Source organism: Anolis carolinensis, chromosome 6 (genome assembly GCF_035594765.1).
Source record: "Anolis carolinensis isolate JA03-04 chromosome 6, rAnoCar3.1.pri, whole genome shotgun sequence".
NCBI classification, from domain to species: Eukaryota; Metazoa; Chordata; class Lepidosauria; order Squamata; family Dactyloidae; genus Anolis; species Anolis carolinensis.
This window is the reverse complement of record NC_085846.1, coordinates 32,481,250-32,504,394: the sequence shown is the minus strand read 5'-3', so window position 1 is coordinate 32,504,394 and position 23,145 is coordinate 32,481,250. Positions and strand designations below refer to the sequence as shown.

General features: G+C 39.9%; 1 protein-coding gene and 1 long non-coding RNA gene across 3 annotated transcripts in view; one reads left to right on the top strand and one right to left on the bottom strand.

The window, feature by feature from the left end:
• LOC134292562 (uncharacterized) overlaps window positions 1-3,869 on the bottom strand; it is a 36,953-nt gene extending 33,084 nt beyond the window's left edge. The window contains exon 1 of the long non-coding RNA XR_009999802.1: window positions 3,437-3,869. This is a non-coding gene — a long non-coding RNA (uncharacterized LOC134292562). The remainder of the gene's footprint in view (window positions 1-3,436) is intronic.
• rara (retinoic acid receptor alpha) overlaps window positions 1-23,145 on the top strand; it is a 282,413-nt gene that overhangs the window by 134,681 nt on the left and 124,587 nt on the right. The window lies entirely within an intron of this gene.

Below are 23,145 nucleotides of genomic sequence, written 5' to 3'. Positions count from 1 at the left end.
TTGTGATGAATTAATTTGATACTGGATTAGACCCGAGTCTTTGTGGAAGACTTGGGTCTAATGGAGTATGGCTGGTGTCTGGAATACCAGTCCAGACAGCTCTTTCGGGTTTTCCAGACTGGTTCAGTCCGAAATATCCAAGAGGGCTTTAACGTCCTCCCCAAAACCCTTTAAAAGGGGGAGGGAAGTAAAATAACTTACCCGGCCACGATTAAATGGCTGCCGGAGCTCTCCTGGCATATAGAAATGACGCGCCGGGAGAAGGGTGAGGGAATCGCTACTGCCCCAACTTTCCTGGTGTGTCATTTCTACACACCAGTAGAGCTCCGGCAGCAGTTTAATGGTGGCCGGGTAAGTTATTTTACCCCCCCCCCTCCAGTTTTAAGGGGTTTTGGGAAGGGATGTGAGTGTCATCTTGTCCTCCCGTAAGGTTTCGAGAGGGCATATGGATACCCCCCACCCCAAAAAAGCTCATACTTTTTTGGGGGTGTGTGTATTATAACCTGGGCACAACCGAGTTTAAAAAATGCAATTACTCCTGGGTTAAAGTGCTGTGTGGAACTGCCCTGAGCATCCCTTATCCAAGATCTTCCTAAGAAATTTTCCAGCTGGTACAGGTTGAGAGTATCCCTTATCCAAAATGCTCGGGACCATTAGTATTTTGGATTTCAGATTTGGGAATGTCTATATTTACATAATTTGCCTGTGTTTACATAATGACGTGTCTTAGGGATAGGACCCAAGTCTAAATACGAAATTCATGTATGTTTTGTATAAAATTTACCCACATAGCCTGAAGATCATTTATACATACAGTAGAGTCTCACTTATCCAATGTAAACGGGCTGGCAGAACGTTGGATAAGCGAATATATTGGATAATAAGGAGAGATTAAGGAAAAGCCTATTAAACATTAAATTAGGTTATGATTTTACAAATTAAGCACCAAAACATCATGTTATACAACAAATTTGACAGAAAAAGTAGTTCAGTACACAGTAACGCTATGTAGTAATTACTGTATTTACGAATTTAGCACCAAAATATCATGATGTATTGAAAACATTGACTACAAAAATGTGTTGGATTATCCATAATGTTGGATAAGTGAGACTCTACTGTAATACATTTTAATGTTTTTGTGTGTGAAAGACAGTTTGCGTAGTTTGGACTATCAGCAAGCTAAGGCGTAACTTTCTCAACCATGTGGACAATTTAAAATCTTGGAAGTATTTCAGATTTTGGAATTCTGGGTAAAAAATGCTCAACCTGTATTGCATTTTAGGAGGGAGATCAGCATCTATATGAGCATTTGTACCAGAAAATCCATAGTCTCAGGAGCACATAAAATTCATTTCATCCTATAGAAGTTATGTTTGAGCACATGTTTTGTTTGCTATCTTTGTGGTTCCTTTGTAAATAAATGGCTGTGTCAGGGTTTTCAACCATTGGTCCTTTCTCCTCACTGTTGTTCCATCTCTATTTTTTGCTAAATTCTATGTGCTGAGAGATGCCGAAGTGTCTCATCTCATTTTCCCATGAAGTGGCATTGTGGGTTGTATGAAGAGGGCTGTATGAAAGACAACAACAGAAGTGCAGTTTGGACATCATTTCTGTTCTCTTTCTTTTATTTCTCCCTGCCCCCTTCCTCTCCAGGCAAGAGAGTCCTTTAAAAAATAGCTTGAATAGCAGGAAACAAAGATTTAAAAGGAGTAAACAAACCTCTTGACATACATGCAGGCCAAGGAGGAGAGCTTTTGCGGGGGTGGGTTTTGTTCAGTGGGGAGTTGCATTGATCAATAGAGCAAAAGCCTGGTTTGGTCACTCATTTTTTTCTCTGAACTTTATGTTGCCTGGGTTCAAGTTCGCAGTTATATAGAGGAGAGGGTCAAAAACATCAAAGAGCCAGGGGTTTTCTCTTGCCGTCTCTGACTTTGAATTTCAGCCACTTGTGCAGTAGCTGATGGGATAATCTCTGTTGCATCTTACAGGCATAGTGAGGTATAGGGTTGTTAGGAAACTGCGACTTAAATCCAAATGTTAATCCCAACTTGAGTAGACTATTGAATTAATAGGAATGGTGAATTCATATATAAATTGTGTTGATTCAGTCTCTAATTAGAATCAACATTTGGATTTACGTTAGTGGGGAGACAAACACATATACACATATTGTCTGGCATCCTATTAGTGACATACAGTATACAGTACATCCCCATTATCCATAGGATCCAAGTCTGTGTCAGGCAACACATTTCCTCTCTGGGCATTTTCTAGGTTCTCCAACACAACTGTAGTATACCAGAAGTCCTTCATTTCAATAGTGTTAGCTATGATCTGCAGTTTTGTGTATCCACACAAAGTGCGGATATGGGGGTCGTTTGTATATTGAGGCCAAAGATAAACTAAAAATGACTAGATTCTGGAATTGCACATACACAACTGTAGACATTTGTTAAAGATTTATGTTACAGGTTACTAACACAGGTTGATTGCTCTGCATTTTCCAAGTTGTAATGGTTTCTGCCAAGATTGGTGGCCTGTTTGTACAGAGGTAAAATCTGATTTTTTAAGTTTTATAACGATGCAGTAAATAGAAAAGTGAACAAAAGGTGGATGGAAATATGTACTAAAACATGTTATATACTTTTTTCTCCATAGTTGGATAACTACAGGTGATCTTGAATTTCTGTCCACTTAGGAAAAATGAATCGGGATTTCCTTCAGTTGTGTTCAGAAAAACGATTTATTTTTACTCTCCAATATTAAAATCTTGCACTGAAATCCTTTTCTTCTGACATTCACTGTGTGGGTCAATCCCTTCTAGTTATATTTTGTGAATTACAAATCCCAGAATTTCCTTTTCAACATGGTTGGGAGATTCCATTAAAAACAGCTTTCCCAACATTTCATATAAGTGACAAACTTTTAAGACATGCATCATTTTGTGGCACAGTAATTCAGTTTTATTTGCAAACTCGAGGTCAAACCAGCCCTTTATAAGAGGTTCAGACATATACATGAACTGTAATAAAGAAATGTATACTTTTCAGGCTGGTGACACACCTTTTTAACATGCATCATTTCACGACACAGTAATTCAGTTTTACTAGCAAGCCAGATGTTAAAACAATCCCTTATAACTGATACAGACACATGCATAAATTATAATAACGAAATGTATGGGGATACAACATATCTCATTAAAACTTTCCATTTATGTTTTAAACATATATGATTTATTGCTTATTTCACATAGATCAGGTTTCTGTTTCCGTTTGTGGGACACACCTACACACTGCAGCCGACACATTAATATATAATGACACACAGTTTGGAAAGTTCTGGTCTAAAACATACTCCAGAATCGTATGATTTGAAAGTCCTTTCCCCTTTGCCCTGATATATAGGGGGAAATATAGCAGTTTTTCAGTACCTTGTCATGTCCTCTCTGCATGTATTTCAGTGCGCCCTCTGTTACGTCTCACATCTTGCAGAATATGGCAACAAACATGGGTGTACTCTGGATCAAATTAGGCTGCGAGAAGCAAAAAGTTAAAAAAGCAAGTGAACTACAGGGGTAATGAATCACTCTTTATATTTTCATTATTAAAACCTACGTTTATAGCAGCGCACTGCAAGACTTCATATAGTGCCAAAGTAATTGGTTCCCCCAGAAACACACTTTACAATAGGCAAGGGCTGAAAATCTGTAAGCTGCCGCGATACAGAATTAGGCTGTAATGCTAAAAGTCCAGTGGGGGGAAAAAAGAATTCCAACGCATAACTTTGGAAAGCCTAAATTAAGGCTGGCCTCCTACGAGGTGCCATGGTTCGCATGCCTCCTTCAAATTTATGGGAGTCCTGCTTCGTCGTCTGCCCCCTTTCGCCCCACAAATGCCATTGGGCTCCCCTCCTTTCCAGGTCAGGGAATTCTGCCTCGGTCTTGGCACTTTGCCCTCCCCTCCACCTACTTGCCTGGGCTCTGTCTGTTGCATTCTTAGCATTTGCTCAATGGGGCAAAGTTCACCCACTTCTTGCATTCCCAGAGCTGGCGAGACTGGTTCCTTTTGCTTTGTGCCTCCCCTCCTCCCGCCCCAAATGCAGCGTTTTGGCACTGTCCCCATTTCTTCTGGGGTCCCAGATGCTTCCAAAGACACTGAGGGGCATTGTTTGTGTTTGCACGAGAGGTGACGCACATTAACACCTTCTGTCCTGGAAATTATTGTTGCCTTGGATTATTTGTTTGGGGTGCAAGAGGGAGGCGATTTGCATCATAAACTCAGAGGTTTAGTTATTTAATATTTTTGAATGATTGAAAGCAGGTGGAAGATGTTGTTGTGGCTTGCCCAGTGCCCCGTCTTTGGCACCATTTATACTGCCATATAATGCAGCTTGAAATTGTTTTATATAGTCAGCGTAATAAACTCATCATGCAGTTCAATGCAGTTTAACTGCAGTATATGAGTCTATACCAGGCATGGGCAAACTTGGGCCCTCCAGGAGTTTTGGACTTCCACAATTCCTAACAGCCGGAGGACCCAAGTTTGCCCATGCCTTGTCTTCACTGACCATATAATTCGGCTTCGAATGGCATTATAGCACTGCTACTGGGGCCTTGTGAGTTTTTTTTTTTAAATTAATCCAATCTTTTGAAACTTCTATTATTAATATTAATATTGAAATCAAGAATACAGTAGAGTCTCACTTATCCAAGCTAAACGGGCCGGCAGAACCTTGGATAAGCAAATATCTTGGATAATAAGGAGGGATTAAGGAAAAGCCTATTAAACATCAAATTAGGTTATGATTTTACAAATTAAGCACCAAAATATCATGTTATACAACAAATTTGACAGAAAAAGTAGTTCAATACTCAGTAATGTTATGTTTTTTTTTCCTTTTTTTAAAAACATTTTTATTGGGTTTTACATTCATAATTCATAACAACACTACTTCCCTTTTTTCCAATATTTTTTCCCTCCCTACCACCCACACCCTCCCTCCTCAACCACAGTATGTTTATATTAATCTTGCAGATCCAGCCACAGGTAAAGTCTTTGTATTTTTTCTTTAATGTAATCGTTGGCTCCTCCATTTTTCACCCAGTTGAAGTAGTCTTTCCATCTGTTTGTAATGTCCTTTTGTTTATTCATTCTTGTTACTTGGTTAGTCATAATTCCTGTAATATCTAACAACACTTGATCATACAAATAATCATTCCAATTATTTAACGTCCATTTCGATTTGTCTCTCCATCCTCTAGCAATCACAGCATGTGCTGCTCTTATTGTTACTTTCAATAACTCTTGGCACTCAGTTTTTATACTTGGATGATCCAGCACTCCCCAAAGTAACAAATCATTATTAATTTGTATTGTTATCTGTAATAAGTCCTGGATTTTCCCTTGTATCATTAGCCAAATTTTTTTTAATTCAGAACACTCCCACCACATATGTGAATAAGTGCCCTTTTCTTTATTACAATGCCAGCACTTTGAATTCTTCCCTTTTATCATATAAGACAGTTGTTCAGGAGTTCTATACCATCTTAATACCATCTTTTTTTCTAATTCATTATATTTTTCTGTTTTTATTTTATTTATGTTCCTAATTATTTCGTCTACTTCTTGTGTGCTTAATATTTTAACCCCATTCCATTTGTTACGTATTGCTCGGATCATAAATTCCTTATCTTCTACCATTAAATTGTATATTTTTGCCACTGTTCCTTTACTTGTTTTTTCTCTTGCATTTAGCAATTTATCTACCTTCAGTTCTTCAGTGGGCTGTGCACCCTCTTTTTTTACTTTTTCCCAGATCCCTCTTAATTTTAACCAATATTCTTTCCCCCCTTTTTCCAAAAGGTCTAGCCAGTTAATTATCCCTCCATCTTGTTTCCACATATCTTTTACCCTCCTTAATCCTTTTTCTTCTAAGGTATTTACCAACCTTTCAGGGAGTCCCATGCTCTTAATTGGGGTCTTTCCAGAAATTTTATTTGCCCATCGTTTTTGCCATTTTTTTCAGTAATGTTATGTTGTAATTACTGTATTTACAAATTTAGCACCAAAATATCACAATGTATTGAAAACATCGACTACAAAAATGCATTGGATAATCCAGAACCATGGATAAGCGAGACTCTACTGTAATAATAATAATAATAATAATAATAATAATAATAATAATAATAATAATAATAATTCATATTGAAATCAAGGCGTTAAAAAAAACCAACCTGTCACTTTTCCCCCCCAGTCACTCTGAATTCTGGTTTTGGGATAAGGTTTGGGATAAATAAAACGAATCACTATCTTTTTTCCTTCATTTTTATATACTGTAGAGTCTCACTTATCCAACATAAATGGGCCGGCAGAACGTTGGATAAGCGAATATGTTGGATAATAAGGAGAGATTAAGAAAAAGCCTATTAAACATCAAAATAGGTTATAATTTTACAAATTAAGCACCAAAACATCATGTTATACAACAGATTTGACAGAAAAAGTAGTTCATTACACATTAATGCTATGTAGTAATTACTATATTTACGAATTTAGCACCAAAATATCACGATGTATTGAAAACATTGACTACAAAAATGCGTTGGATAATCCAGAACATTGGATAAGTGAAACTCTACTGTAATTCAGATTTTTGACACAACATTGTGTCACTGAGGGGTGCATCTACACTGTAGAAATAATGTAGTTTGTTATCACTTTAATTGTTATGGCCTCAATGCAATTGAATGGTGGGAATTGTCATTTTCCAAGGTCTTTAGCCACCTCATGAAACTAAAACTCCCATGATTCCTGACAATTAAAGTGGTGTCAGATTGCATTAATTCTACAGTGCAGTGTAGATGCACCTTGAGGTTCTTCAGTGTTAGTGTTTTCCATGTTGGTGCCTTCCAGAAGTGTGGACTACAACTCCCAGGATGCCATGCTTGTAGTGAGTTATGGGAGTTGCAGTCCAGTTCAAATGGAAGGCCTCTTGTTGAGGAAAGTTATTCTGAAGTCGTACTTTTGGAGTTTTGAGATATCTTCAGCCCAAATCTTAATAGAAAACAGGCTTTTTCTCTTGGAACGTATTTCAGATCTTTTGGAAGGAATAATTAACAAGGAAGTACAGAATTGATTGTAACATTCTATTCTTCCTTTGGGGTAGGAGGAGGCCTGCAAGGAGTTTCCAGATGCCAGACTGCAATTCCCATCAACCCCTACCCACCATGGTTCTTGAGTAAGGATTATGGGATTTGAAGTCTAATAATTTCATATGGACAACTAATTAACTACCCATGTTCTAGGGCAGTCCATTATAATTGGACATTTAAAATATTTCTTAGTTCACTCTATAAGCAAAGTACTCTTGGGGGTCTTTCAAGAATCAAAGCTTATATTACTGTAAAACAGCAAAGCACGGATTGTTCTGAAATTTTAGGAGAGGGGAAAATGTTTGCTGGACAAAAGCCATTTAAAAATAAGGGCAGTAAAATAAAAGCCAGGACTGTTGAAACATTATGAAACCAAAATATAATGTTTAAAGAGTGGTAATATATATGTATAAAAGGATTTTGCTAGGCAATATAAAGATGTTGAAATAAGTGCCAAGCAAGCTGCTGGCGGAGCACATTCCACAAATAGAGGGGCCACTCTCAAGAAAGACGTGTTGTCGAAGGCTGGAATCACAGGGTTGCTGTGAAATTTCTGGGCTGTATGGCCATGTTGTAGAAGCATTCTCTCCTGTCATCTCGTCCACATCTATGGCAGGCATCCTCAGAGGTTGTGAGGTCTGTTGTAAACTAGGCAAGTGATGTATTATCTGTGGAATATTCAAAGTGGGAGAAAGAACTCTTGTCTGTTTGAAAAAAGTGTGAATGTTCCAATTAACATTGAATGGCCTTGCAGCTTCAAAGCCTGGCTGCTTCCTTCCCTGAGGGAATCGTTCGTTGGGAGGTGTTAGTTGGCCCTGATTGTTTCTTGTCTGGAATTCTATTCCAGACAAGAGACTGTTTCAACCAGAGAAGTCAGCCCATAGCAGAGCACTTGATGAACCAACCTGGACACAACATATTATTTGAGAACACAGAAATGCTGGACCACTCTAATAACCACCATGTCAGACTACACAGAGAAGCCATTGAAATCCATAAGCATGTGGACAATTTCAACAGAAAGGAGAAAACCATGAAAATGAAAAAAATCTGGCTACCAGTATTAAAAACCTCTAAAATCAGGACAATAAATAAAGAGCAACACTAAAAAAACAGGGGAATTATAGACAAGAAACAATCAGGGCCAGTTAATACTTCCCAACAAAGGATTCCCCCAGGCAGGAAGCAGCCAGGCTTTGAAGCTGCAAAGCCATTCAATGCTAATCAAGGTGGCAAACTGGAACATTCACCCTTTCCTCAAACAGACAAGAGTTCTTTCTCCCACCCTGGACGTTCCACAGATATATAAACCCCGCTTGCCTAGTTTCCAACAGACCTCACAACCTCTGAGGATGCCTGCCATAGATGTGGGTGAAACTTCAGGAAAGAATGCTTCTGGAACGTGGCCATACAGCCTGGAAAGCTCACAGCAACCAAGCTAAAGACCTTGTAAAATTACCACTACCAATGATTCCATAACATGGCCATGGCAGTTAAAGTGGTGTCAAAACTGCATTCATTCTTCAGTGTAGATGCATCTTCAGAGAGAACACTTAATGTTTCAATCTGCAGCGTTGCCAATGTACACAAACTCACATGTTGTTAATGCTGTAATAAAACACACTGTTAAAAGTCTTTTGTCGGTGTTGTGTGCACTCTTTCTCCCCGTCATCATAATGCCCACAAAGTCACTTTAATACCCTGCAGTCATTGTATTTTACAGAGCAGACTGCAAATGAGCCCTCGCACGACGACTTTTAAAAATGCCACAATTTTCTTCTTTTATATGACTTTTGGTCACACTTTAATAGTCCCAGATACCTGCTTCTTCAACAGGGCAGCCTTCCGATGTGTCACACTCGATCTAGTCTTGCCTGGTTTGTGTTTATGGCATGTCTGGGAAGAGAGCCTTGGTGGTTTTTGTTTTTTTGTTTTGTTTTAAATGGGGAGGGAGTTACAAGGAAAGTAGATGTAATTTTAATGGATGCAGCCAATGCAGACCTCTCCCCTCCCCCCCCCCCCCCCCCCCCCCGCTCCACTTTCCAAGCCTGCCTTTATTTGATAATTGCAGTGTTTATGCTTCTGCCACATTAACAGCCCGGCTGGATCCAGTTAATACAGGAGTAGTGAAGTGGGCCTTGCTTCAATTAGCAGCAAATAGGGCACAACATGTACTGGTGAAGGGAGAAGAGCGTCTAGTTGGGGGCACCCATTGGTGAGTAGGAGGGGGGCACAAAGGAAGCAATTTATTAAGTCTGGGGAGCAAAACAGAAACAGGTTGCAGTGATTTTGCTGTGGCTTGTATTCCCGTCCAGTGGGAGACAATTGGGAATGATTTTAAGATGCGATGCTGTGGGTATGGGTTAGAAATTATTATTATTATTATTGGACAACAGTGTCCAGAATCCCCAATACCAATGATATGATGGTGTAGCAGTTTATTCTTTCCCACAGTGTGCTAGGGATCAGTGCCCAATTTGTGCCCATTGGCTGCTGCGGTTGCTTTCTTTCCTAGGAATTCTGCAGGACTTTCAATCACTTATGAATCAACATGTTAAATATATTTTCCCAGATAGCATGGCTAATAGCCATACTGGGTGGGAGAAGAGGGACTGTAGTATAAAAGCCACAACTCCAAGCATCTCTTTGGCTGTTGGTACAAGGTTCCTCTAGCCCAGTGGTTTCCAAACTTTTTTTGACCAGGGACCACTTTGACCAGGGTCCACTTGATCAGGGACCACCGCTCTCCAACATTAGTAACAAAAGGGTTACAAATCAGTTTTTGCTCAACTTTAGAAATGTTTTGGTTCTTTGGGGTGCTGATTCAGAATATTGCATTGGATAGACCACAGCAGCTCTAGTTTCTGATAGAGAACATATGCCATCCAGTAATCGCCATCTGCTTGCCCCCAGAAAACCATAATTAATTATCTAGAGCTGATGTAGTCTATCCAATGCAATTGTCAGCTCTGCGGAAAGTAGCAGAAATAAAATAAATAAAGAGGAAGGAGGTTTGGGGACCAGGTTTTCATTCTTGCAGCCCACTGTTGAGTCATGGCCCACAGGTTGGGAACCACTTCTCTTGCCCCTTTGCAGTGAGGGCAGATGTTAGATTTAATTTGCCAGTTTTGGGAAGGAAGAGGATATGCAGCCTACAGGAAAGGTCAGTATACCGTAGTGTCAGATTTCTAATAGGAAAAAAAAAGATTGTTAGGAGGATAGCATTCCCAACTCCTCTTACTCAAGATGTGTGCCATGTTTTCTTTTTTGCATGATGGTACCATTTCTGTTTGTTCCTTACGGATTTTTTCCTTCAGAAAACCTGTTTGCTTTTGAGTGTTTGCAATTAAAATTGCATGCTAGGAAGGTATGGTGGCCCTCTTTTTCATCCCTGGTTTCCAAATTACCGCCATTCCTAGTTGGTCTTTGGTGCCTCTTGGAACTATCTGAGGAGGGATTTTTGGAAACTTATCCTGTTACTGCCACTCCATGCTGTCGATGTGTAATTTGTATGTATGAGGCTTTGTATGTATTGAAGCTTTATTTACAAGCACATTAGAATGTCCTTAGTCTGGTTTTGGAGAATTGAAGCAACAACTTACTGGGAGCCATAGTCCAAAAATATATTTTTTCCAGGCTCTGGATTTTCTCTGTTCACTTAAAGAAGAGAAAAAGTCCCCTTGCAGCAAGCCCTCCTTTTCAGGACTCACATGTCTGCGCAGGATGTTCTGCATGCTCTAACATAAGATGTCGACTAAAAATGTGATTTTTCTCTCCCTTTTGATTTGGCAACTTTCTGTCAAAGAGGCAAAGCCCATTACGAATTGTTCAAGAATCCCTTCCTGTAATCTAAGAGAAGGAAATGTACGTACAAGAATTCAGCAAAGGATCCAGATGTGTAACATACGTTTTTTAAAAATATGTTCTCAAGAAAGAACTGGGTAAGCATCTAATTGATTTTGCTTTGGAATAGGAATAGCCTTCCGTAACCTGATAGCCATTGGCTAGCTTGGACTACAGCATGACCCTTGTAACCACAGGACATGTGACCATGGTTTCACTTACCCACATCTAACAAAAATGTTTTATTTTTAGTCCTTTAGTGCAAATTCTTAAGTACGCATCCTCTGGAGGTTGACCATGGAGCCACATTGGAGGACCTAGAAATGATGGAGAAATGCTAGAAGTCATTCGTTTCCTTAAGTTTCACATAATTCAGTGGTTCTCAACCTGTGGGTCCCCAGAGTTTTTGGCCTTTAACTCCCAGAAATCTTAACAACTAGTAAACTGGCTGGGATTTCTGGGAATTCTAGGCCAAAACACCTGGGGACCCATAGGTTGAGAATCACTGATATGACCGAATAGGGTTTACTAGTACAGTGGAGTCTCACTTATCCAACATAATCAGGCTGGCAGAATGTTGGATAAGTGAATATGTTGGATAATAAGGAGAGATTAAGAAAAATCCTATTAAACATCAAAATAGGTTATGATTTTACAAATTAAGCACCAAAACATCATGTTATACAACAAATTTGATAGAAAAAATAGTTCATTACACATTAATGCTATGTAGTAATTACTGTATTTACGAATTTAGCACCAAAATATCATGATATATTGAAAACATTGACTACAAAAATGCGTTGGATAATCCAGAACGTTGGATAAGTGAATGTTGGATAAGTGAGACTCTACTGTATCTGTGGTAAGTCCAGGAATATATCTCCTGTGGATATGGGGTTCATACTCTACAATTTCATAAACTCTGACCAGTAGTCATTACTGACTGAGTTCAACCTTTTGGGAATGTTCAAAACACAATTGAGTTGAGGACAAAGTTTGGAAAGTTGCTGTGAGATACCCTTCGACTTCTGAGATTTCTATTGAACGTGGGTTTTCTGGATTCTGTCTTTTTATTTGTAGGTAGCTGGGTCTCTCAAGATATCTAACAGTTAATGGAAAGATAGCGTTGAAAGACTATTTATCCTTGAGCTGGATTTGCTGGCATTGGGGGAAAGAAGATGAGAATCACGATTCATGGCTTCTTGGAGTGGGATCAGGGTGAATGATGAGTAGAAGCAGTAAGAATGTGCACTCTTCTCAAATATGGCCTTGTTATCCCCCCTCCCCTTTTTAGAAAAGCCAAGCCACTTCTGTTCTAACTAATGGCATTCTTCTTTTGCACAGAAAAAGAGGTTTTCCCCTTGCTCCCATAAATCGGCAAGTATTTTTCCCTCTCCTCCTTCACGTCTCCCTCCTCCCAGCCTGCACCAGAAGGGCCTTTGATGCAAACTCTGGGGTCACAGCTTAGGACCATAGAGCTGATTAAAAGCACATGGGTCTTATCCAGTGTCTCCTCTCCCATCACACAAACATTCCTCAGAGTGTTCCCCGCACCCCCTTTCTCTTATTCTGCAAAATCTGGTTATCCCAATCCTGTTCTTACCAAAGCACCTCTTTTTCTGCCCTGTTTGAATCTCTCCTCCTGTGATCCAAATGCAAGTTTGTTTGGGTTTCTCTCCTCTCCATCTTGCTTAGGAACAGTATGTAGTACGACTCTCATATCTCTAGCTACCTGTGGTTTCATTTATCCACATCTTACAAAATATTTCCAATCTAAGCACTTTTTGTAGTCCTCCAGGGCATCTCTGTGATCCATCATTTCAAGAGGGCTTGGGATTATTCATGGTTTTGCATATATACACGAAGTCCAGGAATGTATCCCCTGTCGATACAGGAGTTGTACTGTATACACCACCGCATTTTCTCCCCACCACAAACCTATTCTATTTTTTAAAAATTCAAATAATAAATTTTATTAGTGGAAAAAAGAGGAAAAAACATTGATATACATTTACAAATAGAACACGCAATGTACAGAGATAACAACAAACACAGTAATAATACTATAATATAATAACTTTATTCTTGTATCCTGCCCCATCTCCCCGAGAGGACTCGGGGCAACTTACATGGGGACCAAGCCCAGAAATGTACAATAAAATACAACAATATAAAATACATTAATAGACAATACAATCCCTCTATCCCTGCACCCATGAACCCACCAGCTTGGACTGTCATTTGTTCTCACTATGATACCTATACCCTCTAATACCTACTCATATACATTCCTTAAATAGTTCCCCTTGTAGCATCCTTAAAGTCAACTTTTGTCAATACAGGAATTGTACTGTGTGTGTGTGTGTGTGTGTGTGTATACACACACACACACACACACACACACACATATACACACACCACTGTCTTTTCTCCTCACCACAAACCTATTTTAGATAGGGCATAGAACAGCCTTTTGGTTACTGTATTGTATATGTATGTTTTGGTATACAGCTTTCCCTTTACTCTATGTTTCTTGAAGTTGTGGGTGGGGCTGCAGACCACATGATCAGATCTGGGACTGTTGAGATCTGAGACTCCATTATAGAACTCAGAAATGCTTTAGCCATGAGATGACTCAGACTCCAATAGAGCACAGACGCCATGTAGACTACAGACTGTTAAGAGCAAATAATGTTGCTCTTGATTTTAAGAAAGATGCCCTGTGTTTCTGCACAGATAAATTATTTCAAATCCTATCTGTTACTGGATTGACAAGTTATGTCTCTGTATGCTGAATAAATGAAGGTTGTGAGTAAACCAGATATGTCACTTTTAACAGGGTCTACTTTATTTTTGTCTCTGGAGAGCATGATATAGAAACATGATATTTTATGGGAGAGTAGATATTTTGGACACTGAAACGAAACACTTCTGAAACTCTGCTATATTTTTGTGCATTGGCATAATCTCTGTTCCTAACAGATCAGAGACAACCGGGTTATCAGTCTAACAACTGGAAGCCAAATTGCCTTGCATAAGTACATGTGGTTATATACCACTGAAGAGAAGATTTTACTCAAACGAGTTTTTGGGTCTTCTCTGGAAGATCATACTTATACAAAAGGTTATGATTTTCAAATCGTGTGAATTCCTTTTTTCTCCAAAGGCTTATGGAGATTCTGGTTTTCCAAAAAGTTACGATCTCTAAAAAGTTATGCCTTTCCAAAATAAAATTGTCTCCTTCCTCCAAGTTTTCCAGTTCTGGTACATAGGAGTAGTCCCTGGTGATATAGTGAATGAGAGAGATCCACCATGCATATGCTTCAAGGTTACCTTATTTATTGCCTCAAATACATGGGGCCATGATTTAGTTTTGAAGCGAGGAAATGGTAATTGGTAGAGGAACATAAGGAAGGTTTTTTGAAATAAAGAAGAGCAGCTGATAAACAGATCATAGAAGAATCTAACTTTCAAGAAGATGGGTGGAAGGAGAGACTTTTTCAAAAATCATTTTAATAAACACCCTGGCATCTAGCTATTCAGTAAACTGAGTTGAAATAGGGAATGAACAGAAACCAGTGAAGGTATGAGCATTTTACAGAATTATGTTTAAAAGCTGCTTATATCGAAGACTCAACTATTCCATGAGATTAGAGCGTGTTCAAGCACTATGCAACATATAACATTTCATGCGTGCTAATGAAATCAGCAACTGTTTTCTTTTGAAAGAGAGGTGGTTGGGATATTTTGTGCCTGTTTTAATGGCTTTTTCTGGTTTGCCACTGAAATATAGTGCCAGGTTTTGGCAGTGCAATCATTCAGCCTACCTTGATAGTGGCTCATAAAGTTGGTGCAGAGGACTTGTTGTCCGTCTTATTAATCCCTTTGTTCATTCACTGCCAGAACATGAAGGCAAAGAAGTATTTGGGTATTATTAAAAATGTTTTGTGCATGAAAAATGAATCTATAAAATAAGTTAACTATGTTACGCTCTTCCCTTTTATTTTCCAACTTCTTTGACTTGTACTTCCCCTGAAGGTCTGATGGAAATCTTAGTATGCATCTATACTGTAGAATTAATAAGTTTGATACAATTTTAATTGCCATGGCTCGATGCTGTGAAATAGTGGGAGTTGTAGCCGCCTCTGCCATAAAGTTACCAAACTACAATTCTCAGAACACCATAGCATTGAGCTACTGCAGGTAAAGTAGTATCAAGCTGCATTCATTCTACAGTGTAGCTGCCACAAAACAGGAGCTTTTTTGTTGAGTTCCAGGTCAGAGAAGCAGATGGCCAAAACAGAAGGGCCTGCTTCACGGGGAGCGTGCTTGCTCCCTCAATGTTTAACATTTACACAAATGATCAGCCACTGCCAGAAGGAACAGAGAGTTTCATCTATGCTGACGATTGTGCAATCACTGCTCAAGCAGGGAGCTTTGAAATGGTTGAACAGAAACTCTCTGAAGCTTAAGATGCTCTTACTGCCTATTACAGGGAAAACAGCTGATTCCTAAGCCATCTAAAACACAGAGGTGCGCTTTTCATCTTAACAACAGATAAGCATCTCGTGCTCTGAGGACTGCCTGGGAAGGAATCCCATGGGAGCATTACAGCACATCAATATATCTGGGAGTTACTCTGGACCGTGCTCTGACTTATAAGAAGCACTGCTTAAATACCAAGCAAAAAGTGGGTGCTAGAAATAACATTGCACGAAAGCTGACTAGCACAACCTGGGGATCATAACCAGACACAGTGAAGACATATGCCCTTGTGCTTTGCTACTTTGCTGCTGAATACGCATGCCCAGTGTGGAATACATCTCACCATGTTAAAACAGTGAATGCGACTCTTAATGAGACATGCCGCATTATCACAGGATGTCTACGCCCTACACCATTGGAGAAATTATACGGTTTAGCCCAGTGGTTCTCAACCTGTGGGTCCCCAGATGTTTTGGCCTTCAACTCCCAGAAATCCTAAGAGCTGGTAAACTGGCTGGAATTTCTGGGAGTTGTAGGCCAAAACATCTGGGGATCCACAGGTTGAGAAACACTGGTTTAGCTAGTAATGCACCACCTGACATCCATTAGAAAGTAGCAGCCAATAACAAAAGGACCAAGGCATTGACATCTCTGGCCCAGCCTCTGTTCAGATACCAAACAGCATGCCAATGCCTTAAATCAAGAAACAGTTTCTAAGATCGCCAGAGATACTCACAGGAAGATCTGAGCAAACGAGAGTCCAAAAGTGGCAGGTTAAAACCCGGAACCTCTAACCATGGCGAGAAACTCCCTCCTGGGCACACAGAAGGCTGGGCGACTTGGAAGGTGTTGAACAGACTGCACTCTGGCACCACGAGATGCAGAGCCAGTCTTAGGAAATGGAGCTACAAAGTGGAGTCCATGACATGTGAGTGTGAAGAAGAGCAAACCACAGAACATTTACTGCAATGCAGCCTGTGCCCTGCCACATGCACAATGGAGGACCTTCTCACAGCGACACCAGAGGCACTCCAAGTGGCCAGCTTCTGGTCAAAGGAAATCTAGTATAATGTCAAGTTTTAACTTTGTGTTTTTAAAAATACATTATAACGGTACCCTCAATTTGTTTCTGACACGATAAATACATAAATATCTGTGCCCTTAATCTCCCTTTAGTTCTCGCACTATCAAGTACACTGATCTTAGATTTACAATATGCCTTCATGTAGATAGGGTTCTCTGTTTGAAAAGGGTGAGAAACATCCACATAGGCCATTTTCTCTCCTGTTGTTGCTGTTTCCCTTTATTCCAACCAAAAGATTAAACAGACTAGGCAAAAAAGAAAGAAAGAGAAATAATGCCACCAAGCTGTGTGTGTTGGGGGCGGGGGAGAGACTACGAGATCTTAATTATGCCTTTAAATCAATGTTTAAAATAAATTTAGCCCAGGGCAAGTAACATTGGGATGATAAAACTCTTTGATAAAAAAAAAACCCGCTCTGGTCTGCGCTAATGACAGAGATAGACAAAACAGCCCCTCCTATATATATATATTAAAAAATACATGATGTTCTTTCTTTTCTTTCTGTCCCCCTCCTCCCCACTTGCCCCAGGACTTTGGTGGATATTCATGATGCCTTTTGTTCAACCTATAGCCTTCCCAGCCCTCACTTAGCACACCCTCCCTTCAATGTCTAGGTTGCCGCCTCTGGGCCCTTGGAAGCCGCCGATCGGTAAAAAGTGATAAATACAATAATCTTGTCTGCTTCTGATTAAATTTATTCCTGACAGCATCGTTTATCACAAGAGGCCGGGATAATCACAAACACACTGCGAAGGGTCTGCAAAGTGCGAGGAGAGGGGGGGCATGGGGGGGTTGTCTGCGGCGAGTGGTAGTCAAGTCAGCTTCTGCCTTTTGAGCAAATGAGGGTGGAGGTAGGAGTGAGCAAGCCCATGGGCCATTGTGGGGCTATGTGTGCCATACAGATCCCCCAAGGAACTGGGATGAGGGAGAAGAAGTTAGGATCTGCAATGGGGTCATTTTTGCCAGAAGGCCATGGCCCAACTATTTGAAAGATTTAGGACAGGGAGAGCACAAGCTGAGCTTGCACTATTCATTCTTTAGTCAAAGGGATGCCTTTCTTTTGGGTGAGGTCTGTTTTACGTTTCACATTAATCTGCCACATGTAAGAGCTTTGGAAGGGAAACTCACATCTCCGGACAGCTAAAAACACATGTCTCTTTGGCCTGTAGCTCCATGGTTTGTCTGACCTCAAGACGTTGGTAGATGCATATCGCCTCCTTTATACTTTACAACTGTGCTTCTTAAATTGTCTGATGGGGAGATCTGGCAATTTTCCTCCTCTATAAGTGCCAGCATCCGATACCATATGTGTGCCCATTGGCTACCAGTATTTCCTAGAAATTGCCACACGCACTTGTACACGAGTAACCACTTTGAGTAGTGCAGCATTTATAGCATTTACAGTAGACTCTCAACTCCCATCTACACTGCTAGATAAAATCCAGATTATTTGCTTTCAATTGGATTTTATTAGTCTATACCAGAGGTTCCCAAACTAAGACCCGTGGGCCATATGTGGCCCTCCAAGGTCATTTACCTGGCCCCTAGGGTTGACCTACGTCTGAAACGACTTGAAGCCACACAACAACAACAGTCCTAATTTTGGACTATTTTATCATATTTATTTGAGGACCCCTGGTCTACACTGCCATATCATCCAGTTCAAAGCAGATAATCTGGATTTTATCTGGCTGTGTAGCTGGGGTCTCAGTTAACGGGTACCCATGGCTATTGGTAGATGCTGGATATATGTAGTTTCTGGTTGCTTGAAAGTTTCACTTTATTTATGTATTGTGTCAGAAGCAAATTGAGAATAGAGTTATAGAAAAACCACAAACAAAATTAAAAACTTGGCATTATACTAGATTTCTTTTGACCAGAAGCTGGCCACTTGGAGTGCCTCTGGTGTCACTGTAAGAAGGTCTTCTATTGTACATGTCGGACTCAGACTGCATTGTAGTAAGTGGTCTGTGGTTTGCTCTTCCCCACACTTGCATGTTGTGGACTCTACTTTGTAGCCCTAATTCTTAAGGTTGGCTCTGTATCTTGTGGTACCAGAGCACAGTCTGTTCAGCGCCCCATCTTCTGTGTGCCCCGGGGGGGGGGGGGAGTTTCTCATCTGGTATCAGCCACTAATTGAGGTTCCGGGTTTTAACCTGCCACTTTTGGACTCTTGTTTGCTGAGGTGTTCCTGCGAGTATCTCTGTAGATCTTAGGAAGCTATTTCTTCATTTTAGGTGTTGGTGTGTTGGGAGATATCCGAACAGAGGATGGGCTGGACATGTCAATACCTTGTTCTTTTCCTTACAGGCTACTACTTCCCGAAGGATGTTACGTGGTGCAATACCGACTCAAGTTCCTGTTAAAATTAACCTAATTAATTCTATACCCCATAGCACAACTTTATATTGACTTGATATTAATATTGAGATACAGTAGTTAAAAGCAAATGAAGACATATAGAGACAAACATAGCTTAAAGTAACCACAGTTGTACAGCTTTGCCAATGCAGAATGCAATTTTAGTTAAATGATAGACAATATTTTTTGTGATTTTTTCCCCATTTGCTTGAAAGTTCTGGCTGCTTGAATTTTGCTTAACTCAGAATCCACTGCATCATTTTTGTGCCATGGAATTAAAGTTCTCCCTTTAGATCTGATGGGTCCCTAATCTCCCAGAGTTAAAACTCATCCTCTCAAATTGGCCTGAAATTGCGATTAAGAGTGGTTTTAAATTGCTCTTAAGATTTTATTTTTAAATTCACTTTATGCCTTCGCTCTTCAACTTTAAGGGAAAGCTGTAGGGAACCAACACCAGTGTCACACTGAATGCACTTGTATGGTGTGAACTTCCCTGTGCAGAAATGTAAAATCTATGCTGTTTCTCCCAATATGTACACATGTGGAAACGGCAGAGTCCCCCACTGTTCTCAAATGTACCACAAACTGAGAGCAGCTGCCGCCTGCAGAGCAAATAGCTCCAGGGCCTAGGTAGAGATCACTGCAGTCAGGACCTATCTCTTGAAATGTGGGTCTGCTCTTATATCTAGTGTGTGTATATATATGCGTATGTGTAAGAGAGAGAATGCGAGAACAAATCCTATTTATGCAGCAGGCTCTGTGTGCAAATGGATGAACTTGCCCTTGCCTGCTTTCCGGACCGCCATAAGCTTTTCTCTCTTTTTCTCATAGCTAGGTTCGCTTCCATTTGGAAAAAAAGGAGTCTATGCGTTCCCAATCTTTTGGGGATGCTGCTCACATTTGGAAATTTCATCAGTATCATGGGAGCTTTCACAAAATGGCTGGCACCGGAGCGGTCTTCGCTTTCATAAAATGGCTGCTATGATGGGCAAACTGCAAAACATTCTCCTTGCAAAGATATATTTGTTGAGGTTAAAAGGCATACAGTGTACCCATGAGGTGTAAGGGCAACACAGAGACGGAGTCGGAGCTCCAAGACTATTTCGTAGGACCACTCTTTCGGTTTTTTGGTCCTAATATGCAAACCGCTAACCTGAAGGTTGGCGGTTCGAATCTGTGAGATGGGGTGAGCTCCCATCTGTCAGCTCTAGCATTCAGAGACATGAGAGAAGTCTCCCAGTAGGATGGCAATACATCCGGGCATCCCCTGGGCCAACATCTCTGTAGATTGCCAATTCTCTCACACCAGAAGCAACTTGCAGTATGTTCTCAAGTTGCTTCTGATACGATAAAAAAATCTGATGAGGTTGAGAGACAAGTCGTGGTATCAAGAAACTCAATATAAGACCGAGTTGATATTTTGAGTCCTAAATATGTTGACATACGTATCCCTGCAAAGCGCAAGAAAAATACCCATTTCATAGAAGGCAAACTGGTACCATAGAGACAGAATCATAACTCCCATTCATTATCTGGGTTGCTTCCTGTGTTTGGATAAATTAATAAGGGAAACAAATCTTATTATATATGCCAGCAGTGGATCTTCATTCTCCCAGTCCCAGGCCTTACATAGTTACAGCAGCACAACCTATGAACTCTGAGGTTTGCAAGAGCATATGTTCAAAACAAAACAAAAAAAGGGGGGAAAACAAAGCAGCTTGATAAGGATTGAGCATATTTCATAGTAACAGAATGACGTCTTTCTGCTGGATATGATGGAAAACTAGGGCAGGGAATGGAATGGAGGACTTTGAACCTTGGACATAGGAATGGCACTTTTTTCCATTTCAGTTGCAATTCCGTAGGAAGGTTAAAACTTGGTTGTGGGGCCAGGCTTTCGAATAAGAATCAGTAGCATTAATTACTATGATGTACGCTAGAACTCAATTGACAGACCCAGTCTTTTAAACTTGAACACGCCTATTTTATAATGTGTTTTATGAATGTCTTATGTAAGTTAATTTTTTAACTGATTTATAGTGTATTGTACAGTTTTTATATGTGTGTTTTATTGTAAGCCGCCCTGAGTCCCCTGTTGGGTGAGAAGGGCGGGATATAAATATTGTAATAAATAAATAAATAAATTCTAAAAGAGTAATAACTATCATATGTCGGAGACGGTATATACAGTAGAGTCTCACTTATCCAACACTCGCTTATCCAACTCGCTAATCCACTCGATTATCCAACGCATTTTTGTAGTCAATGTTTTCAATACATCATGATATTTTGGTGCTAAATTCGTAAATACAGTAATTACTACATAGCATTTCTGCTTTTTCTGTCAAATTTGTTGTCTAACATGTTATTTTGGTGCTTAATTTGTAAAATCATAACCTAATTTGATGTTTAATAGGCTTTTCCTTAATCCCTCCTTATTATCCAACATATTCGCTTATCCAACGTTCTGCCAGCCCGTTTACGTTGGATAAGCGAGACTCTACTGTATCTGAATACCCAAGTGCACAAGACAAATAGCAAATAGAGGTTGTTACGTTTGTGCTTTCTTTTTAATTTTGTTGGATAAAAAAGGGAAATTGAATGGACAATTCGAATGACCTAATAGAGTTTTGAAATGCATCTGCACCTTCTTCCCTTTGAATCAGAAAAAAGTGAAAGCAAAATGCATATCCAATTTGGACTGGATGGAAATTGTTTCTGGCCCTTACTTATGAACTGAGCGTAAGAAAGTTACTTTTTGAACTAAAACTCTCAGAATCTCCCAACCGATATTGTGACAAAATTTCAAAGCAAGAACTAAAACCTAAGATGTTGGGAGAAAGATCTCTTGTAGGTAATGTAGTACATTCCTGGTCCAGTTTCTCCCTCTTCCCTGCTTGTCGTCTTCCCTTTCTTCTGTTCTCCTCTCTTCTCTCCGTCTGTGTAGAAAGGAATTCTAAATCATCTGAAAACCTGAACCTTGGGGGCAGAATAAATTATGCAAAGCTAATCTATGAAGTAGCTGTCATTTGGATAATGCTACATATTGAATTGGGGTGTTCTGTGAAAGGGAGAGCAGTTGTACTGTATCAGGACTGAACAAGGTGGGGAGACATATTTCAAATTCCTAAATACCACGTTCTCATTTCAGGGCTCTTGGGATTTTTGCTTTTTGCTGGCTATAGAGTTAACCGCAGTTGGGATACTTGGGACACTATAATGTCATATTTTCTCAAAACCTGAGGAACAAGTCATCAGACTTCATTTTCTCTGTGCGTGAGAGCTTGAAATTTTAAGTGAATTGTTCAGGAGACTAAAAACACATCTTAGAAGTTAGGTTGCAAAGATAAAAATATAAAAATAAAGTTGTTATTATTATTATTATTATTATTATTATTATTATTATTATTATTATTATTATTAAATGCTATTGAAATTATACCCCCTGGCTTTCACCTTTTCTATATCCTTCCCTGTATGACCCAGTATTGGGCCGCTACTGTCATACCAAGAAATGTTAAGTGCTGTCAAATCAAGGACTTTAATAAATTTTAAAATTCTGTGACGGCCTCTTTCTCATGTCAGTGCTGCTTTCTACAGGAGAGGTTTGTGTCTGTAGAGTTGTCTGCATTTTTGTGCGTATATTGTACAGGGTGAATATTGTTTTGCTTGACCCTGACAAGGTAGAATATGAAAGAGTGCCTTGGCGTGAAGAAAAGGACATGCCGTGCCTCCATGGTGAAGGTCAGGAATACTGTTGTAGACACATAAATGTCTCCCACTCCATGCAGCTAAACATCCAGCCAGTGGGTCAGTAGTAAAGCCACTTAGTGTGCCGTCCATCGTTGGAGGTCATCGAGGAGAAGCTGGGCTGCCATCTGTTGCAAATACTTAGAGCTCAGGAAGAGGTACTTTTTTGAAGGTCAGAATCCTCCAGTGGCTGGGGTATACTGGAAATTATAGTCCCAAATGTGGATTTGCTAAACTCTTGTAGTATCTTGGCTGTAGCCTTCTTCTGCCACAGAGAGAATTTGACCTAGTGCATATGCATTTGGCGTGTACCGTCTGCAATGTCAGACTTTTCACTGTAGGATCTAAAAATGCATTCTTTTCTGCAACAGATCCACGAGTGGTTCTTTGTAGATCTTTTGGCTTTCCTTCTTTACCCCTTTTGTGTTTAGTTTTCATACATTCAAGATAGCATAATTTA